This window comes from Bison bison, unplaced genomic scaffold (genome assembly GCF_000754665.1).
Source record: "Bison bison bison isolate TAMUID 2011002044 unplaced genomic scaffold, Bison_UMD1.0 scf7180017864036, whole genome shotgun sequence".
Classification (NCBI taxonomy): Eukaryota; Metazoa; Chordata; class Mammalia; order Artiodactyla; family Bovidae; genus Bison; species Bison bison.
The window spans coordinates 3,170,317-3,191,267 of NW_011494608.1; positions in this window are offsets into that span (position 1 = coordinate 3,170,317).

The following is a 20,951-nucleotide window of genomic DNA, read 5'->3' on the forward strand; positions in this document are numbered from 1 at the left end:
AGGCATGCAAAGCCAGAATTTCTTCTGTGTGTGTGTGTGTGTGTGTGTGTGTTATATTCCTCAGTTTCACGTGCTGCTTGGCTGCAGCCACGAGACTCAGGTTGTCCTACTTTAATCTTATCCATGCGTCTTTGACTTGGAAGTGAGACATATGAGGATATGGGAATAGGCCTGGGCATATGCCCCTGATTCCTCTGACATTGCAGCAATCCTGACATGAAGCTGAGGGTCTCTGGGACCAGAGGTGGTGGGTGACATTGCTCATGTTCCTTGTATACTGGAGTTCTGGCAGTAATAAGCCCCATACAGATCACATCATGGCAGGTGCTGTGCTTGGAAGCCCAGGTTAGATATATCCCTAAGGCCATCTCAGGCATTCTGTGAGCCATCAAATATCTCTTAATAGCAGCAGACCTACTGAGGCAGGAGGTAGATTCCTGCTCCCCCCAACTCAGGGTAAAGCGATTGGAGATTTAGTCTCTGTGAATCAGAACTCCAAGATAAGAACAGCAGGGCAATTAAGGAAAGAGGCTGGGCACTGCCCAGACCACATATTTTTTTCCTGCTAAGTCAGGAGACCTCCCTGACCACACATATGCAGAAAAAGCTCCTTGGAGTCCAAAGGGAAGTAACGCCAAGGGATGCCCTACCCAGACTCCTTGTCAGTAGAAACCATCTTGGCTAAGTGATGCGTGGGCACTCATAGCAGGATCCTGAGATATGCCAAATACGGACTATGAACCAGGCAAATCAGAATGATTGGACAAAGGAAAATTGGAAGAAAGGCCTCAGGAAAGTAATTCAAACTGCTACAAGGGCACAACTCAGTGTGTCTCCCTCTGAGTCTGCCCGTGTGCCTATCCACTCGTACTGTACTCTTTTCCTCTTAATAAATACTTGCTTCACTATTTTCTGTCTTCGTGGAATTTCTCTTAAAGGGCCAGGGCCCTTGTCATTGACCACTGGTCCAGTGCTTTCACTGCTGAGACCCAGCCTCAGTCCCCGGCTGGGAACCCAAGCCCCGCCCCAAGCCACTGCAGGCTGAAGCCACAGGAGAGCACTACCATGGGTGGAGAGGTGGGAGCGGACTTCACTAGGTATAGATAATAAAGAGGTGCATTATGTGCAGATAACTTAAGATTCAATAATAAGAGTAACACAAAGTAACTCTACTTCTTATTATCACCATGGGCCAGTAATTCTAAATCATCTTGGTGATAACACACTCCTCCTCTCTGGAACAGACTATTCCCACAAGACTCTCAGCCATATTATGTCACATTATCTACAACCACAGACTTTGACCAAGAGAGAGAAGGGGTGTTAAGAAACCTTAGCTGTCAAGTCTGAGCAGCAGGGAAAATGGTTACAGCATTAGCTAGCTGGAAAAGGCTGACTTAGAATAAAGGTGATGAGTGTAGTTTTGGACATGTTAAATGAGGTGCTTGTGAGTTATGCAGAGAAATGAGGACGTAGAGATTAAGAGAGAGCTTAGATCTTCTTCACTTTCTGCCATAAGGGTGGTGTCATCTGCATGTCTGAAGTTATTGATATTTCTCCCGGCAATCTTGAATCCAGCTTGTGCTTCATTCAGCCCAGCGTTTCTCATGATGTACTACTCTGCATAGAAGTTAAATAAGCAGGTGACAATATACAGCCTTGACGTACTCCTTTCCCGATTTGGAACCAATTTGTTGTTTCATGTTCAGTTCTAAATGTTGCTTCCTGACCTACATACAGATTTCTCAAGAGGCAGGTCAGGTGATCTGGTATTCCCAACTCTTTAAGAATTTTCCACAGTTTGTTGTGATCCACACAGTCAAAGGCTCTGGCGTTGTCAGTAAAGCAGAAGTAGATTTTTTCTGGACTCTCTCGCTTTTTCTATGATCCAGCGGATGTTGCCAATTTGATCTCTGGTTCCTCTGACTTTCTAAATCCAGCTTGAACATCTGGAAGTTCATGGTTTATGTATTGTTGAAGGCTGGCCTGGAGAATTTTGAGCATTACTTTGCTAGTGTGTGAGATGAGTGCAATTGTGTGGTAGTTTCAGCATTCTTTGGCATTGCCTTTCTTTGGGATTGGAATGAAAATTGACCTTTTCCAGTCCTGTGGCAACTGCTGAGTTTTCAAAATTTGCTGGCAGATTGAGTGCAGCACTTTCACAGCATCATCTTTTAGGATTTAAAATAGCTCAACTGGAATTCCATCACCTCCACTAGCTTTGTCTGTAGTGATGCTTCCTAAGGCCCACTTGACTTCACATTCCAGGATATCTGGCTCTAGGTGAATGATCACACCATCATGGTTATCTGGGCCCTGAAGATCTTTTTTTGTATAGTTCTTCTGTGTATTCTTGCCACCTTGTCTTAATATCTCCTGCTTCTGTTAGGTCTGTACCATTTCTGTCCTTTATTGTGCCCATCTTTGCATGAAATGTTTCCTTGGTAACTCTAATTTTCTTGAAGAGATCTCAATCTCTAGTCTTTCCCATTCTATTGTTTTCCTCTATTTATTTGCATTGATCACTGATGAAGGCTTTCTTATCTCTCCTTGCTATTCTTTGGAACTCTGCATTCAGATGGAGGTATCTTTCCTCTTCTCCTTTTCCTTTACTTCTCTTCTTTTCTCAGCTATTTGTAAGGCCTCCTCAGAAAACCATTTTGTTCTTCTGCATTTTTTTTTCTTGGGGATGGTCTTGATCACTTCCTCCATACAATGTCACTATACAATGTCCTGTACAATAAATGTCTCCTGTACAATGTCTCATTTATATAATGTCTCCTGTACAATAAATGTTTTCTCTACAATGTCCTGTCCTATGTCCTATACAATGTCACTGTACAATGTCCTGTACAATAAAGAGCCTGTTGATGAAAGTGAAAGAGGAGAATGAAAAAGTTGGCTTAAAATTCAACATTCCGAAAACTAAGATTATGGCATCTGGTCCAATCACTTCATGGCAAATAGATGGGGAAACAATGGAAACAGTGACAGACTTTATTTTTTGGGGCTCCAAAATCACTGCAGATGGTGACTGCAGCAATGAAATCAAAAGATGCTTATTCCTTGGAAGGAAAACTATGACCAGTCTAGACAGAATATTAAAAAGCACAAACATTATGTTGCCAACAAAGGTCCATCTAGTCAAAGCTATGTTTTAAGCAAGTAGTCATGTATGGATGTGAGAGTTGGACTATAAAGAAAGCTAAATGCCAAAGAATTGATGCTTTTGAACTGCGGTGTTGGAGAAGACTCTTGAGATTCCCTTGGACTGCAAGGAGATCCAAGCAGTCCATCCTAAAGGGAATCAGTCCTGAATATTCACTGGAAGGACTGATGCTGAAGCTGAAACTCCAACCCTTTGGCCACCTGATGCAAAGAACTGACTCACTGGAAAACACCCTAATGCTGGGAACAATTGAAGGCAGGAGGAGAAGGGGACGACAGAGGATGAGATGGGTGGATGGACGAGATGGTTGACTCGATGGACGTGAGTTTGAGAAAGCTCCGGGAGTTGGTGATGGACTGGGAAGCCTGGCATGCTGCAGTCCAAGGGATCGCAAAGAGTCGGACACGACTGAGCGACTGAACTGAACTGAGTGCTGAACCTCAGTGTTGTACCACTGCCATGGGAAACCGTTGGTAGATGAGTGGTTTCAGCAGCAGATTTCAATTGTTGCTTGAATACCTGCTCTGTGATGGACATGGTACTGCTGCTAATTTCATACTTATAAATATTTGTATTCCTTACATGATATAGACATACCTTTTCCTTTTTAAAAAATTTCTTTTCCTTTTTTAATTAAAATTTAAGTAATAGTTAATTTGCAATGTGCCAGTTTCAAGTGTACAGCAAACTTTGTATACAAATGAGCTTATTTATAAGACAGAAACTGGCTCACAGACATAGAAAACAAACCTCTGGTTACCAAAGGGGAAGGAGGGGTGGAGGGGAAAGGTAAGTTAAGAGTGTGGTATTAACAGATATACTCTACTGTATTACTATATATAAAACAGGTAAACAATGAGGACCTTCCTTCTATATAGTCCAGGGAACTATACTCAATGTCTTGCAATAACCCATCTTAGAAAAGAATTTGAAACAGATGAGATATATTATATATATATACATATATGTATATACATTATCTTTTCCTTTCTTTCCTTCCAATTTTTCCCCATTTAGAAAAACTGAGGAAAGAGAGAGGAGGTTGAGAAGTTTTGTCTAAGGCTACTCAGCAAGAACAGACCAGACCAGATTTTAATTACGATCTGCTGGTGTGTCTTCATAATGAGATTGACTATGGACTGAATTTCTACAGAAAGGCTAGGTTTTGAATGGAAAAGGGGAGGTGCAAAAGAATATTGCACTCTAGGCTGAAAACTCAGCTGAGGAAAAGATACAAATAAAATTAATAAGCTTGGAGGAGCGAGAGGTCAGCCTGCTCTGAAGTAAGATCAAGGCATCACGTCAACATTCACAGATGACAAACTGCTTCACACCAGTCCAGTGCTAGTTTCTGAGGTTGCGAAAGTGGTAAAACTGCATTTCTGACCTTGAAGACATTACAGTCCACGGGTGGACAAGGAATCTCAGAGATGCCATTACAATACTGCATGGTGAATGTTCCAAAAGCAAAAGTTCGCAAGTGCTGGCACTCAAGCTCCTGCTCAGTGGTGTGCGACTTTGCGACCCCATGGGCTGTAGCTCGCCAGGCTCCTCTGTCCATGGGATTCTCCAGACAAGAATACTGGAGTGGGCTGCCATTTCTGCCTCCAGGGAACTTCCCCACCCAGAGATTGAACTCGAGTCTCCTGTGACTCCTGCATTGGCAGGCAGGTTCTTTACCACTGAGCCACCAGGGAAGCCCATGAAGCCATTAAGAGAGGACCACCTAAAGGTTTGCTGGGTGATGGTCTCATTGAGTCTTAAGAGCCAGAAGGGATTTGTCTCTAGACCATGGAACGTGAGAAGCTCTGAGGGGGACAGAGATCTTGAGTAAAGACATGGAAGGAAGAAGCACTGCAGGATGTACGATGGGAATACAAAGTGCATTAAACAGAAGGTATAGACAGTCAGGAAAGTTAATGCTTAAAACTAAAGAAGGGAAATTGGCATCTAAGCAGCTCCTATTATGTCTGTGTCAGAGACAACTTCCCTCGTCTGATTTACGTAGAAATAATAGTTAGCACTTTCTGACCACTTAATATTTGCAGTTTTGTACCTAGACTTGTCCTATGCTTAACTCGGAATTACATTTGTGAGTTCCTTTAACCTGTAATATTCCTGAGGTACCCGGCGTGGCTGAATTATGTTCCATTGAATGAATGGATGCTTGTTAGCATAACAACTATGTATTAAGTGCTCACCCTCTGCCAGGGACTATTCTAAGTGATTTATGTAAATGTGCTTCTTTAATATTCAGAAGAGGTCCTATGAAATAGGCTTGCTTTTATTCCTATATTTCAAGTGAGGATGCTTCGACAAAGAAGTAAAGCCACTCGCCTATGGACACTTAGCAAGAAGAATCTGAGCCATCTTTCAGGACCAAGAGCATGACTCAGAGTCTGCGCTCTGTGCCTCTGCTCCACAATGACTCCTCACTCTCCCAGCAGTCTGCATGGACCCCCATCCATCACTTCTCAAGCTCAAGCTCCTGGGAGCAAGGGCACCACTAGGCTTGACACCAGTGTTCACAGGAGTTTGCATTGAGACCACTGAAAGAAAACATTGTCAAGACCAAGCAGCTGCAACTAAGTGTCTCACAACTCTGAGCATCCCCGCCTGTGTAGCTTGTCTAAACTTCTTAGACCCCCTTGTGACACTCTCCAGGACTTTTGTGATTTAGAACAACGGCCAGTTCCAGGATCATCCCTCACAATCCTCTCCCCTTACCCAATTGGAACTTCACGCCTGGAGTCCTCCTTGCTCCCTCGTTTACTTCTAGGTCTAGTGTTCTGCTTTCAACTGCAGAGGCCTGACAAAACTTGTCTCTTGAGTGACCCTTTCTCTCTTGATGGGACAAATAAATTCAGCTTTGTTTTTAGATCTTTATTTTATTCTCTAACAGGACTTTTAGCCTCCTCATGTGAAGAGCCGACTCATTGGAAAAGACCCTGATTCTGGAAAAGACTGAAGGCAGGAGGAGAAAGGGATGACAGAGGATGAGGTGGTTGGATGGCATCACTGCTTTGATGGACGTGAGTTTGAGCAAGCTCCAGGAGAGGGTGATGGACAGGGGAGCCAGGCATGCTGCAGTCCATGGTTGCAGAGAGCTGGACACGACTTAGGGACTGAACAACAATGATATATATATATACACCACACCTTTTCCCTGAAAAGATGCGGCATGCGTATGCTTTCAAACACTGAAGCAGCCCCCGTCAGGTGTCTACTCGGACCATCTTCCTGAACTCAAGGGACAGACCACAGTGATCTTGAGACACAGACCCTGTCTACACCACCACCCTCATTCGATAGGGCCTTTGAAGTCTGCTCTGACCTCGGTCTGTTTCCACATTCCTAGACCCCAACCTCTTTGTTTGTGCCTTTTGCGGTGGATTCACACTAGCAATTAAAGATTTTCACAAACAAAATCTCAGGATGAAACACAATAAATGCATAAATTCATATGAAGCAGCTTGGGCTAAAGTGGAGAGGGTCAAAGACCCCAGGCTGCTCGTACACCCCATCCTGAAGTACCTGATTAAGGGGTTGAGCAGGTTGGGGTCTGTGGCCCTCCCCACTGTGTCTTCAGCACCTCAAGCTCAATCAGGTTCTCTGTGCAAAACAATTCATTTCTCCTGCTGGCTCTGAGGATAATAGACTGGAACAATCTTTCATAGCCTCCTAATAGATACCTTGCTTGAAACCGCTGTTTAAGTCAAAACCACTGGTTTCCTCTCAATGAATTGGAAGGTAATGCAGTTTTAATTTTAAGTCTAATTATATCTTGAGAGATGAATGGTACAGGGCAAATCCTTGCTTAGGGCCAAACGGGAGTGATAAATCATTCACTTACATGATCAGATTGCTTCCAAGCTCCTCTGGGCCTCTCAGTAAACAGAAAAAAAAAAAGTTACAATCAGCCTCTTGGGTGAAAAATAAAACGGAAGGGAAGGTCAAGGTAGACTTTGCCTGTATTAGTCAGGATATTTAAGTTATACTGTGGTTGAATAAAATCTCAGTGGCTTATCACAACAAAAGCATTATTCTCGCTCATAGCTCATGTCAGTCCAGCTCATCGAGGAATCCTGCCCACTACAGTTATTCAGACATTCATGTCAGAGCCTCCAGTTTGATACACACTGCAAAGTCACTGCCTCCTAGGAAAGGGGATATGGTGAAAATGGTGTAGCGCTTCCACTGGGAATCCATAGAATTGATAGGCCACTAACAGCCACATGGCCAACGTGAACATCCAAAGACAGAGAAGAGCCGTACGCCTGGGAAGAAAACTGGAAACAAGAAGACATAATCACCAGTAGCTCCAAGGCCTCTCCCATGGCCTTTTAAAAATCTCTGTTCACGATATCCTGGTTGGGATGAGGCTGAGAGTAGAAGGAACACATATTAACTGCCCACTACCCACCAAATATTGGGCAGGTACTTTAGCATTTGAAATTCTCAAAAATATGATGGGATAGGTATGATTTCTCACTTTAAGTCTGCTACGGCTGAGAGGTCCAAAGTTCCTCCTAAGATCAGACAGCTGGAGCACAGAGTCAGGAGGCTCACTGAGAATAGCCTGGCCCACAGCCCACAGCCTCCTCACTGCCTGGGGCCACCCGCTCCACTTGGAGACATCCACACTGCATTTAATAAACCACAGTCCTTTTAGCTGGAGATGCCTGGGGTTGGGTCCAGAAAGAAAGTGTAGGAAATAACCGGATAAGAGAGATACGACAACAACTTTAGAAGAATTAATTAAAGTAGCTTAAATAAGCATGCCTATAAGAATAATAGTGGTCAGTTATTGAGTTCCTAGAGAAGAAAATGGCAACCCACTCCAGTATTCTTGCCTGGAGAATTCTATGGACAGAGAACCCTGGCAGGTACCAGTCCATGGGATCACAAGAGTCAGACATGACTTAGTGACTAAACCACCCATCGAGTTCCTACTACGGTGTCTAGCTAACAAAATGTGTCTGGGATGCACTGCCTCAGTTAATCTTCTCTAAAACCCTGTGCTGCTGCTAAGTCACTTCAGTCGTGTCCAACTCTGTGGGACTCCATAGATGGCAGCCCACTAAGCTCCCCTGTCCCTGGGATTTTCCAGGCAAGAACACTGGAGTGGCTTGCCATTTCCTTCTACAATGCATGAAAGTAAAAAGTGAAAGTGAAGTCACTCAGTCGTATCCAACCCTCAGTGACCCCATGGACTGCAGCCCACCAGGCTCCTCCATCCATGGGATTTTCCAGGCAAGAGTACTGGAGTGGGGTGCCATTGCCTTCTCCACTAAAACCCTATGAGGTAAACTCAAATTTTAGTTCTGACATCTGTTAATTCTATGACCTGGATACATTCATTGAATTCTTGAAAATGTATTCCCCATCCCTATAAAATGGAAAGTTTTAATATTTCCTGCATATTTTTATTTTGGAAATAAAATTAAAGAGTGAACCAGATGTTATATCTAAACTCCTTAGGGCATACTAGGTGCCAGCATCAATATTTCCTCATCTTCCACTTCCCTCCCTTTCACTTGGGCACATCCTATATACTTAGTGTCTTTGCCTGATTTGGGTTGAGAAGTTGATTCAGGAACTAGGTTACTACTTCTCCATTCTTTGGCCACTGAATGAAGTTTGTGCTATTTCAGTCTCAGCATAGCTTTCCTTATTGGGTGTGAGAATCTGGTTGAAAAAAGAACCTCCCTGGTTGGGATAGGGGGTCTTGGGCTGGGTTAGGACTCCAGTGTGGGTCCAGTTGACCAATTCGGTAACAATTATGGAGTCACGCTTTTTTTCCAAGTTCCCTGGAAGTTGTTAAGAGTGGCTCCTATCTTATGACAGAAAATACCTGGTGTCTTACCATGTTGCTCATGACCTCTGCATCAACATTTATCCATCTGAGCAAAGCCTGATTCTACCTGGCCAAGTATCTGTCTTTAAACCTCGTTTCCTGAGCTCAGCTATTACTTCTTCGAGTGAATCGGTGCCTGAGGTTCTCCTGTGTTGTAGCCGATCTCTTTTCTCCTTTGAACATCTTCCACTAAATCACTGCTGGGCATTGAGGCTGCCCCTCCTGGGAGTCTGTAGCAGTCTTGCCATTTTGGTGGGGATGGCTGTGAGAGCCGGAGCGCTCCTCCACTTCAGTGTCCTGTGCAACTTTGGCTTTATGAAGAGGGATTTTCCAGTGGGTAGAAAGAAGAAAAGGAGCAGAAAAGACCACAGTCCAGGGCAGTGATGGAGGAGGGAAGCAGTGGGCAAGCCCTTGACGACCTCAGAGCCCATGGTGAGGGCTGACTGCTCCAGAAGAGAGAGCACAGCAGGAGAGACCACAGTGATAGGGAAAATGTAGGAAAGTAGAAGTAAGGCCATGTGGCCAGAGAGAGACTCATTCCTATGGAAATGAGCTTCAAGAGATGGAAGGGTCATAGAGCCTGAACTGCTATTATGTTGAAGGGATTCACCACAGACGAGTATGCTCCTATTCCTGCAGACAGTGGCTACAAAAGAACAGAATATTCAGAAAAGGAGGGAGAACAAAACCTCTAGAAGCCTTTCCAGTAAAGGAAACACATGTTCTCAATTTTTAATTGTTTCCCCATCTCTCCCTCAGGGCCAGCTCTTCTCCCTGGTGGCTCAACATGTGGGGTTGATGACCTGAGTCATTGCAGTGTTCAGACCCTGAGATACTTTGGTGCCAGCAAATTAATGTTAGGATGGTCACATTTGGTGGGAATAAGAAATCCATAGGCCAATATTCAGTCTCATTTGGGACTTGTAGCCTCTCCATAGAAGGGAAATGCACCATTATAACTTAAAAACTTTGAAAGTTTTTCTTATATTGGCTTTATCTGTATAATATGCATGTGCTGGACTTCATGAGTTTACATCAAGTTCTTCTCTTAGATGCCTTCTTCACTGGAACGTAAGTAAATAAGGAGAAGAACAATTATGTCTATTGTTTCTGCCATTATATCCAACACCTATACTCCATGGGCACATTAGTGATGTTTAACTGTTTTATATTGGCTAAACAGCTGAAAAATAGGCTTCCTGAATGAATGAATAATGAAGGAATCAATGAATGATGAATGAATCAATGAGCATAGAAGAATAGTAGGTCTGGGAGAGGAATATTCTAGCTTTTTTTTTTTTTCAATTGTAAAAATCTGAAGACCAGTAGCCCATTGTCTGTCATCAAAGCCAATCAAAACAAAATATGACTTAGTCCTAGCTTATGGAAGCCGGGGCTGCTCTCATCTCTCACTCCTGGAATCCGCAGCAGTGCCTCCTTTAAGCCACTGTACACGACTCCTTCACTCAATAGGTCAATGATATTGTTACCCCTCCACCCTCTCTGGCATTACCCTCTCCATCCCTGAGGGATGTGGACTGGTCAGTGACACAGAAGTCCTGCAGAAGCCCTGAGCATGGATACAGCAGGTTGGAGACGGCACTTAAGGTGGAGGATGGGTCCTCGGTACCCGAATAATTGAAGGTCTGTAGTGATAAAAATGCAGGTGGCCTTTTAAAATTTCTTCCTCTGGATCATGGTTCATTCCCCACCCCACTCCCCAACAAGAAATGAGACAAGGCAATCACTCACCATGCCTCCTTGGGTGGTTCAGAGTCCCAAGATATCAGTGCCTCCTCAGCGTGATATACCCTTGTACATCAAATTACCAGGAGCTGGAGAGAATTGCCTCCAAGCTCAAGTGTGATGGACACGGGGTATGATTTATGTAGAGATGGAGTAATAGGCAGGGATTTTAAAATTTGATGGAGAGCTGCAGAAATTCAATAAATGTGGGTCTAGGGAGGCAAGTTTTACTGTGTGAATGTTTTCATAAACACCTCTGAAGAGATAATACTACACAGGTGAGCTTAATAAAAAAGGAGATTTTCTTTTTCACTCCTGCCAATCCAGCCCTTTCACATACTCTCCGATCAGAGAGAAATATGGGCTTATTGGGACTCTTCTTCCTTAGTTATCTAGTTTCCTTTTCAATCTTCTAATCTTGCTCCCCCATCTCTCAGTATTTATTGAATTTTTTCAAGCGGAATGAATTTTGCTAGAAAGGGTTTTACTAGAAAGAGCAAGTTAACCTGGACTGCTGACAAATGCACAGCACTCAAATGCCTAACGAGTCACCTGAGATAAAGATCTGGCATCCTAATGAACCCAAGTATTCCTGGTGAGGCCAGAAGGGAGGGCAAGGAAAACACAGTGTGTCTTAGAAGAAGCAGTTACCCAGGAAAAGGCTTCACCATGCAGAGTCTTCATCCACAAACCGGCTTTGGTGCTGAGAGTGTGTGTGTGTGTGTTCTTAGTCACTCAGTCATGTTTGACTCTTTGTGACCCCAAGGACTGTAGCCCGCCAGGCTCCTCTGTCCATGGAATTCTCCAGGCAAGAATAATGGATGGGATGGCATGCCCTCCTCCACGGGATCTTCCCAACCCAGGGACCGAACCCAGGTCTCCTGCATTGCAGGCAGATTCTTTACCATCTGAGCCACCAGAGAAGCCCATGAATACTGTAATGGGTAGCCTATCTTCCCAACCCAGGAATTGAACAGGGATCTCCTGCATTGCAGGTAGATTCTTTACCAACTGAGCCACCAGGGAAGCCCTGGTGCCTAGAGGACTTGGTTTTAAATCTTGACTCAGTTTCTTACAATCTCTGTGATCCTTAACAAGTTGCTAAATTCCTCTGAGTCTGAATTTCATCTTTTTTGAATATAAGATAATTTTTCTTCCCTGGAGGGACAAATTATATGATATACACAAGCTGTTATGCCTAGAGCCTGGCCACAATACTTTCCTACAAGTTCACAAAGTTCCAATTCCCTCCCTTTTCTCACAGTTAGAAAAGAAGCTAGAAGGAAATGGGAGCGGTACATCCATTAGCTCCAGCCTTGCTTTTGGACAAGGAGGGAACCATTAACACAGAAGTGAATGTAAAGCCTGCTGATTCGTGAACTTGAACCTTGTTCCTTCTGTGCATGAGTCACTTGGCTGCAAAGAGCATAATGCCAGGAGAAAGATTCTGATTTCCTAGGCTTGGCTTTTCCCTGAAGCTCTGCTGTGGAATGAGAGGGAACCATTGAGGTGGGAGAGGAGCAAGAGGAAAAGCTTCGGGTGCTGGAGGGGTCTGCCTGGTGAGCCCTGCAGGCTGATGCCCTTAGCCACTGGACACCTAGGGGAGAAGCGAGGTTCGTTGAAGGTCAGTGAGTTTCAGTTCAGTCAGGTTGAGCACCCGCCCTGCTTAACTCATGTCTTTGGAGTGTCACCTTTATCTGGTGCCTTTTCTCCACTGTCAAGGTCATTCCTGGCTGTAGCAAAGTAGCACACGTAGCTTGTTTATGAAAGCAGCTCCTCAGCTGCATGTGGTGGGCCCACAACGCAGCGTCAGACTTCGTGCCCCTCTTGCACATCGCCTTACTTTTTCAGACAACTGTCTACTTGTCCTCCAAGTTGGTGATCATTTGTCTCATCCCTGAAAGTGAAAGTGAAGTCACTCAGTCGTGTCCAACCCTTTGTGACCCCATGGACTGTAGCCTATCAGGCTCCTCCATCCATGGGTTTTTCCAGGCAAGAGTACTGGAGTGGGTTGCCATTTCCTTCTCCAAGAGATCTTCTTGATCCAGGGATTGAACCCAGGTCTCCTGCATTGTAGGCAGACGCTTTACCATCTGAGCCACCAGGGAAGATATCTCATCCCTGAGTTGACTCTCTTTCCTTCATTCCAGAGTCAATCCTTTGTTGTGTTGGGCACATTTTCTCAGTGGATTATCCAAGAACAAGTTTGCTAACCAATAGTATCCCCCATTGGAGAGGGCAATGGCACCCCACTCCAGCACTCTTACCTGGAAAATCCCATGGACGGAGGAGCCTGGTAGGCTGCAGTCCATGGGGTCACTAAGAGTCGGACAAAACTGAGTGACTTCACTTTCACTTTTCACTTTCATGCATTGGAGAAGGAAATGGCAACCCACTCCAGTATTCTGGCCTGGAGAATCCCAGGGATGGGGGAACCTGGTGGGCTGCCATCTATGGGGTCGCACAGAGTCAGACACGACAGAAATGACTTAGCAGCAGCAGCAGCAGCAGCATCCCCCATAAAGGAAAAAAAATGCATCAGACTATTAGACAAGGGACACTTTATTCAAGTCTACTGCAGTAGGGAAGAGGGATTGGACTTGACTCCACTGAAATTGAGGGCTTCCCTGGTGGCTCAGAGGTTAAAGCGTCTGCCTGGAATGCCGGAGACCTGGGTTCGGTCCCTGGGTCAGAAGGTCCCCTGGAGAATGGCAACCCGCTCCAGTACTCTTGCCTGGAAAATCCCATGGAGGGAGGAGCCTGGTAGGCTACAGTCCATGGGGTCGCAAAGAGTCAGACACGACTGAGCAACTTCACTTTACTTCACTTCCACTGAAATTGAAGGAAAAGGGTTTTTAAGCACTGGTGTGAGCTAGTGGAAAAGTACTGGAGAACTTTAGAAAAAGGTTGGTCTATGTGATTAGGTCATCGGTGTTTGTTAATTGGGACCATCAAATTCAGGTTCCTATCTTCCCACAGAGATCTGAAAGAGGTGGGCACTATTCAGGTGACACAGTGGTAAAATAATACACCTGCCAATGCAGGAGACTAGTGTTCGATCTCTGGGTGGGGAAGATCTTTTGGAAGAAGAAACCGCAACCCACTCCAGTATTCCTGCCTGGAAAAGCCCATGGACAGAGGAGCCTGGTGGGCTACAGCCCACAGGGTTGCAAATGAGTCTGACACAACTGAGTCACTGAGCAAGCACGTTCCCTGCAATGACTACATTTCAAAGAGATGGATGGCCCCCAGAACCTTACAAAAGACATTCCTGAGCAGTAAAACTGGCAAGAGGTGGGGAGAAGATTTACATCCAAAGGATCAGGGAGGAATTTACAGTGGAGCGCTACCTAAAATAAATGCTCCAGGAAAAGGAAAGTAAAAATACTAGAATCAGGAAGAAGACTGGTGAAGTTCAATCAAGCTAAGAACTTGAACACTGGGGAGATCTTCCCCCCTTGCCAAGCAGGAAGCTGCCCGCATGAGTGGCCCACAGGTACACTCGGGAGCCCTGAGCCTTCCCAGGTCTTTGACCCAGCACAGGGTCTACTGAACAGAATTGAAAATGCAAATACACATGGTAAAGCCAAATGGCTATGATAATTCTGATTTTCCCTTACTGGATTCTTACCACTCTTTATGGGCTTCCCTGGTGGGGCCAATTCATTCAATGGCTGATGCTGGGAAAGATTGAGAGCAGGAGGAGAAGGGGAAACAGGATGAGATGGTTGGATGGCATCACTGACTCAGTGGACATGAGTTTTAGCAAACTCCGGGAGACAGTGAAGCACAGGGAAGCTTGGTGTGCTGCTATCCATCGGGTCACAAAGAGTTGGACAAGACTTAGTGACTGAACAACAACAACCCCTCCTCATGACATACTATTTTTTCATCCTTTCTGCCCCGAAATTCCCTAATTCCTGACAAGCGTCCTCCTGCTTCCCTTGATAGACACTTCTGATCCCCACATGCAGGCATAGCCCCCAGGTCAAACCCCCAGGTGTAATCTCTCAAAATTGAACAAAGAGAATATATGTAAAAATATGTAGTCAAGGACATTTTTTAAACATCATGGAGCTTCTTGGTTGAGGGGAAAGGAAATGCCAAGCGGAATTCCCTGGTTTCCTTTTGGGAGACTAACTACTTCTCCATCTAGCATATTACCATGAGTTAAAGAACACAGGAAAGGAGGTGAGTTTTAAATAATGTACATAGACGTTCATTCACAACAAGATGCATCTGAGTTCTCAAATTGTACATTTTTACTTTTTTTTTTCCCTGACCAGACAAATATTTCTTGTTATATCCTACTTCATGATGTAATTACAGTTAAAGTCTTGTTATGGTCCTTCTCCTTTCTCCAAGTTCTCAACTTTTCTCCCACACTGATATTGTTAATGACACAACAGCCCCCTTTCTCTTCTTTAACTGTTTCTTGAGGGTATAGCCTTTGCTGTTTAGTCGCTAAGTCATGTCCAACTCTTTATGACCCCATGGACTGCAGCACACCAGGCTTCCCTGTCCTTTACTGTCTCCTGGAGTTTGCTCAAATTCACGTCCATTGAGTCAATGATGCCATCCAAAAATCTCATTCTCTGCTTCTCTCTTCTCTTTTTGCCTTCAATCTTTCCCAGCATCAGGGTCTTTCTCAGTGAGTCAGTTCTTCACATCCCCATCAAGTCTGTGTTTCCTAGGAAAGGGTGTTTATTTTCCATATTCCATAAAAGTTTCAACAGTGATCAGTAAAAAGGAAACACAGCATATTATGAATGTTGTAAACAGATTTCTGAAGGCAGAAATTTCCCTTTAATATTTTGGGATCCCTTGCCAACCAATCGAAAGAGGTGTAATTTTCCTTAGTGAAGTTTTCATTTAATATTACACAATATACTTCTGATGCTTCTGATTATCCAGCTAATCCATTATTCTAATCCCTTCTTAGATGAGTCAAACTCACAGGTGGTTTTATTTTATTATCAATTAGGACCTATATCAGTTGGAAAAATTGTATTGTTCAGTTTTATCCAGTGTTGTTGCTCATTAGCCACTTTAAAAGAAAAGCTGCTTAGGAAAGGATTGGAAGTCTTTAGTAAATTGATTTTTGATTCATTTTCTCAATAAATAGATATGTCACACAATAGGACTGCACTAGTAGGTAAAGGCTCAGTTTCTACCCTTAATGAAATTCTAATTAGGAAGTTAACTAGTTTTAGCATAATTTATTAATCTACCCATTTTTCTATCAGGTTAAAAATAACAGCATTTAAATTTATATGATGTCAATCTTAGGAAAGGGGTAAAGTTTAGAGACTTTCAAGTGATAAAGTCATTGACAATTAGTAATACCTGAACCTCACCTATGGTGGATTATCTTATTGTTTCCAATACTTTGCTTCTCCTAACTTTGTGCCTTATGACTTTGCAACTCCTTTTACTAGAGGCCACCTCATTGATGTTGGCTTGCATGAGATTTGGGCCATCGTTTCCAAGACTAGGCCTGAAGAAGCATCTAGTGGCTTTGTCCACCTTTCTTTCACTCCTCCTCTTGATGTGAGAACACTTGCCTAGGGTAGCTACTGGCTCAGGGAGGACAGAAGACATGGGATAGACTTGGGCTGAATCTGAAACTGGGGACCAAGCTGACCAGAAAACACATGATCAAAAATATATCGTTTTTGTTCTATGCCACTGAATTACATCTGTCGTGTTATAGAACATCATTGTGGCGACAACTTATTGATAACCCCCCTCTTTCAGGCTTCCTGAGGGAGTTATGGACACAAGAAGTGGCAGCAAGATGGAAATTAAAGAATTTTGGGCTGCAACACAAAGGAGTGTAAGCCCTGTCTCCTTCCTTCCCCTTCACCTCCTCGTACCCCACTCCTTATCTTTCTTCTCTTCTTTTTCTCCTCCTCTTCGTTCTTCTTCTCCCTTTCCCCCTTCCCCTTCTCTTCCTCTCTCTCTTACTGGCAGCTGCCATGGAAGAATTAACAAAACATAAACACATCCACTTATTAGACGTGCCCACACCTTAGAGAGCAATTTGATAGTCCTATGACACAAGCCGTTCTTGAATTCTGTTCTCACTGGCAAATGATGATTGCAGACTGGCTTTATCCTCCAAGTAGGAAGCAAGTGACCCATCCCTCAAGCTGGAGTGGGGGGGGGAGGGGGGTCGCTGCACTTATCAGTGGAGACAGCTGTGCTCATCAGAGCAACCAAGCCATGAGGGCATTTAACTTCTGCAGCAGAGCAGCGGGATAAGATACATGCAACCAGAAGACTGTCTTCTTTCTCCCAGAAGACTTAAGTTAGTGTGCCTGGAAACTCTTAGGAAGAGGAGGACATATTCCAGTGCACTGAATGACAACTAATTATGATCAAGTGCCCCCAAAGAGTGTGTGCATCCTAGTAAAATGAGAATAACAAGAAAAAACAATTTATTTTGTAATCAAAGGGCAGTAAAATTATACAGTGACATGAAATTTGCATCACTTATAATCTCTAAGCTGCTGTCAGAAATCTATCTGGACTGATCAGATGACAAAATTATTCTCTTATTTGCAAGAAGCCCTTTCAATACATAAAGATATCTTTCTTATAGCCCTTTACTTTTCTTGGCTTTAAATAAAAATTCCGTTTTCTCATTAGAAAAATTTATTAAGTGTCCAATGAATGGCACCTTATTAAGTGTCCAATGAATGCTTGTGCTTTTAACTCTTTGAGAAAGGTCAATGATTGAGAACACCATGGGGAAATGGTTTCCATGTTTCAATATATATTACTGGAAATGACAGAATGGGCATAGCTTGGCTGATGGAGAACTTTCTGTCCAGAGTCCGTTTTCTTCCGACCTTTTTAAAGCATTCACTTATCCTGATAACTATCATCTCTGTCTGTAAATAAGAGGATCAGGGTTGAAAGGTTTTTCACCTGCCATGCTGCTGCTGCTGCTAAGTCGCTTCAGTCATGTCCAACTCTGTGCGATCCCATAGACAGCAGCCCACCAGGCTCTGCTGTCCCTGGGATTCTCCAGGCAAGAACACTGGAGTGGGTTGCCATTTCCTTCTCCAGTGCATGAAAGTGAAAAGTGAAAGGGAAGTTGCTCAGTCGTGTCTGAGTCTTAGCGACCCCATGGACAGTAGCCCACCTGGCTCCTCCGTCCATGGGATTTTCCAGGCAAGAGTCCTGGAGTAGGGTGCCACTGCCTTCTCTGCACCTTTCATGAGATACATGTTAACCTAATGAGGCTTAGAGAGCTCTACTTTTTTCCCATCTGAGGCGAAAGGCAAGAACAACAGGTAAAGACAATGTGAAGACCTTGTCCATGACCTTCCAAGTTGTTCTCAGATAGAGACACAGTGTTCCTTGCCTCTGGCTTCAGGCAAGCAGATTCTTGAGTTAATTTTTATAAGGAAAACAGCCTAATAAGATGCAGGCTCTATTTTGAGGTTTGTTTTTTTTAGCCGTAGCACTCCCTTGGTTTACCCTGCATGCTCTGTGAACCTACTTGGAGGTCCTGCTCCACTCCTACCAAAGCTTCTGACTGTGAGCCTTTGTCAGTACCTGCCAGTGAGGGGCACTTAATAAATGTGTGTTGCATGTGAAATAGAAGGGATTCCCCATTTTAACCATCACTGCAGAGGTAAATATCAGACAGATCCTGGGGTCTCCAGAGAAGCACCTTTGGTTGAGGTGAGAGTCTATCTGCTCAGGGCTCTGTGAATTCTGGACACACAGAATTCAGGTGGAGACAGGAGAGATGCTGGACGGAAAACCATAGGGGTACAGTGACGTGAAGCTTGGCCAGGAACTGGATAGGGAAGTGCTACACCTCGGGCAGGGTCTTCAGTCTGAGACTTTGGGCTCTGAGTGAGGCTCCACGCAGCTGCAAGTGTTAGGAAGTGTGCCGTGGTGGTTAGAACCCAGGTCCAAAAACCCACATGGGCCCAAGTTCAAGTCTCCCTCAGTGGTCCACTGCTGCTTGGTATGTACATTTGTCTAATCCTGCAGTTCAGTATAAGAAAGTCCACATCCATGCAGAAATAAGCATTTTTTCAGCACCTCATTTATTAGCATAAAGGTATATCTTGGTCTCCATAGTCTCGCTTTTTGTGTACCTCAGCTCATCAAAATTTGGCAAACTAGAAGCATACTAGTCACCAACTCATTCAAACCTGCTAAGAGAGCATCTTTTCCTCATCATGTTATTGTGAATATTAAATGGTCACCTCTTTAATGTATCTTGATGCACAGGAGTGGATAAATGTGCGATGCTTCTTTCAGTGCTTTTATTACCAACTTTGATGGTTTATCAAATTCTTCCTGTTCTTGTCATCTATGTGGATGAATCAGGAAAACAGAAGCATGAGTCATTCACTCATGGAGTTAAATTTTAACTCCAGAGGAAAAGGATTTGTTTGTAAAAACAATCTCTGGGATGTGAGACATTCATTCTTGCACATTTTCCCAGAAAGAGACCAAGCGTTCACAGTCAGGAAGATCCTAACTCCATTCTGACCTCAGTTCTGACATTTATCAGCTCAAAGACTTGAGCTAAATTACCTAGCAGTACTGACAGTTGAAATTCCAGTACTTTGGCCACCTGAATGTGACGAACCAACTCCTTGGAACAGACCCTGATGCTGGGAAAGAGTGAAAGCGGGAGGAGAAGACACGACAGAGGATGAGATGATTGGATGGCATCGCTGACTCGATGGACATGAGTTTGAGCAGGCTTCAGGAGTTGTTGATGGACAGGGAAGCCTGGCCCGCTGCAGTCCATGGAGTCGCAAGGAGTTGGACACGACTGAGCTGAACTGAGCTGATAGTTGACACTTACTGAAAAGTTCTTATTGCCAGACACTGCTAAGTGGTTTGTACATATAAACAATTACCTTTCACAAAGCTGCCTCAGAGAAATACTATTTTTATTTCCACTTCTTAGGTAGTTATGGTAACTCACTGTGCTTTGAGGTATTCCAGCTCCAGAGACCTTAAACCTAACTTGTAAGCAACACAACTTCTCAACTGCAATTTTCTACCTGTGCAACGGGGTTAAAGGCCCTATAGGATTTGTTTGTGAGGACTAAATGCTAAAAAAAAAAAGAAAAGAAAAGAAAAAGGGCCCTGGTGCATTGTTTGCCACATTCTGATTACCTTTAACGAAAAGGCTTATATCATTACGCTTCCGGGTTGCGAGCGACAGAAAGCCCTGGAGGAGCAGAAAAGCTCTTTAGCAGATGGCTTTCTGGTGACTGATAGAATTAGGGGAAGGCTGAAAACCAGGCTGCTCAATCAAGCAGGAACCAGATGGACGTGGGGTCATGAAGGACAGCACAGGAGGGCACAGCCAAGAAGTGTTTGTTTAGGAAGCTGACAAGGACACCACTGTCACTGTTTCTCCAAAACGCAGTCGCTGCCAGACTGGCTGCTGGACCCTCCCCTACCTCTGCTCTCACCCTCGGACTGCGGTTTGCCCCTCTGTCCTTGCGCCGACTGCTCAACAGTAAGAACTGAGCGTGAAGCAGCTGATTGTCAAGTTCAGATCTGGTGGCCATGTGCCTGCTTTGAGGAGAGGAGGGAAGAGCTTTCTCCTATTTGCCTTCTGCTGTGAGGCGCACACTTTTTTTCTCCCAACAAGACTTAAATAGAGATATTTCACTAAAACTCTGAAATATGTTTGCTGACCCACCGAAAATAAAAGCAAATTTCCACTGCACAGAGATGCTGATGGTCACCGTCGTGATAATCTGCCTCAGTGCTGGCCTTTTGTGGGGCCTTTCTTGATAAACTGCTCCCAGGCACCTCACTGCCACCTGCATTCAACCTCCAGCTACTTAAAGGGTCCACAGACCATCTGTCTGACTCGATTTCTACCACTAAGCTGTAAATTCCTTGGAAGCAAGCTTTTTTTTTTTTTCCTGTTTGCAATAAAGAGCCAATGCCTGGCTCATAGCACTGAATATCTATCAAACTAAACTGACTGTCAGGAATAAGGAAGGGCATTTTTAGTTTAATTTAAAAATGTTTCTATTTTAATGGTCTGCTAATCCACCACAAAGATAGCATCAGGTTTAGCCAGATGCTGCTGCCAATATTTGACTATTTTGACCTCACAAATGGCAATTTATATGGTTCAACTACAGACAGACATTGGAGACACTTGCGGGTTTGCTG